The sequence below is a fragment of the Callorhinus ursinus genome, unplaced genomic scaffold, assembly GCF_003265705.2.
Source record: "Callorhinus ursinus isolate GAN/ISIS: 27379988/994484 unplaced genomic scaffold, GSC_fseal_2.0 scaffold12, whole genome shotgun sequence".
NCBI classification, from domain to species: domain Eukaryota; kingdom Metazoa; phylum Chordata; class Mammalia; order Carnivora; family Otariidae; genus Callorhinus; species Callorhinus ursinus.
Genome location: NW_027397074.1, coordinates 48,450,829 through 48,452,705, shown reverse-complemented (window position 1 = coordinate 48,452,705; position 1,877 = coordinate 48,450,829).

Below are 1,877 nucleotides of genomic sequence, written 5' to 3'. Positions count from 1 at the left end.
TTCTCCCTCTGACCCTCTTCCCTCTTGTGCTCTCTATCTCTCATTCTCTCTCTCTCAAATAAATAAATAAAATCTTTAAAAAAAAAAAGTCTTTCAAAATGATTTTTGTGTCTCCAGAATATGTATGTCATAATTTATTTAACTATCCTCTTATATTGGGAATTTTGTTATTTGTATATATACCTCTATGTATATTACTAATTATGTCCCTAGGATAAATTATGAAAAGAGGCATTACCGAATGACGTGTACAAATACTTTAATCCAAAAACCCGTAACAATTTACAGTCTTATCGGAAATGTAGGAGTATGACCATTTCCCAACCTCTCACCAATGTTGGGTACTATCTTTTTAAAAAACGTCAACTTCATAATGTACTGCTCAAAATTAAGGAGTCCAACTAAAGAGAGTGGACCCCTCTGCAAGTCACTTTCTCTTAAAATAACCCCTCCCTATAAGTTCTTCAGCTTCTATTTAAAAGCAAAAATATTTGATTAGATAAATACGTATTGACCATCTACTGGTGTAAACAAGGTCCTCGATTCTCAGTTTCTTTAGGCAGTACCAGATGAAATTTCTTGGCTCATGTAAAAAGTAAGACTTTGCCATGTGCCTGGGAGGCTCAGCATTACAAATACAGCCAACAAGAGGAAAATCCACAGCTACACATTTTGGTGCCCAATGCCACCATTTGTCAGACACTATTATAAATAATGTCTTTGAGTGTGTTAGAAGTGTGCACTGTGCCTGGGAGGTGGGACATATGTTAAGTTCCCCTGGAGTGTCAATTTTGAAATGAATTCCAATGACAAGGTCACCACTTCAGCTAGATTTCTCCTCCCAGAATGGCAGCTCTGCAGGAACCCCCATAGTCCTAGAGGCCACCACTCGTGGGGGGTGAGAAGGTGAGATGAAAACAAATCTTCTTTGAGGTCTATGTCACGTGGAAAATAATTAACTTTAACAGGTGGTTTTGACATCTTTGAAATCCTGGCTTTAAGGTAACCCATAAAAGGAAAATTTCAGTTGAATTAAGTTGCTACAGAAAAAGAATTTTCCCCCAGACAAGGGCAATCAAGCAACTCGTCAGGCAAGGCTTCGCTTGGGAATCCAGAGTACATTCCAGTACCAGCCATTCTCGGCCAAGAGGTAAGAGGTGGTGGGATGGGGATGGCCTTCGAGCTACATCCCATTGCCTTCCTCTTCTCAGAGATCCATCGTGCTAGTCCACTGTCTGCCCTGATATGCTCCAAACTTCGGGCTCTCCTCTGAGGGGGACACATAGGGACGAGGTCAGATTTCCTGGCTGGAAACTCAGAGGTGATGGCTATTGCTCTTACACAGGCCAGCAAGCATGGGCCCATTCTGGCAGACGTGGAATCCATTCCCTCTGTAACACCCAGAATCCCAGAATCCTCTCTTTGTCTGGCACTGGTTCATTTCCCCCAGTTATCATCCCACTGCACAAGCTCACGTGTGCACACACACACGCACCTACATGCAGTGAGTCATGTGCCCAGTAGGTCCTTTTGCATAGGAACTTACTGTTTGGTTTTCCTGAAATTTAGTTCATTTTTCATTCCTATTTTTTCCACCTTTTAGCATCATGATAATGGGAGGGACTAAGGAAATTCAACAGATCCTTCACCATTCCTTTGGTTTGTGTATTATGTCCTTCAAAAATGAAGAAAATTCACATTACTCAATGTCTACCCATGATATAAATAAATGTTTTATATGCAGCAGAGTATAATTGCTATGCTCCAAGTTAAATTAACCCATTTTAAAACTTTACAGGAAACATGTTGATTTTCTTTAGATTCCCAAGAAAGAAAGACTGAGAAAATAAATATCTCCACCCTTCTACAAAGTATTA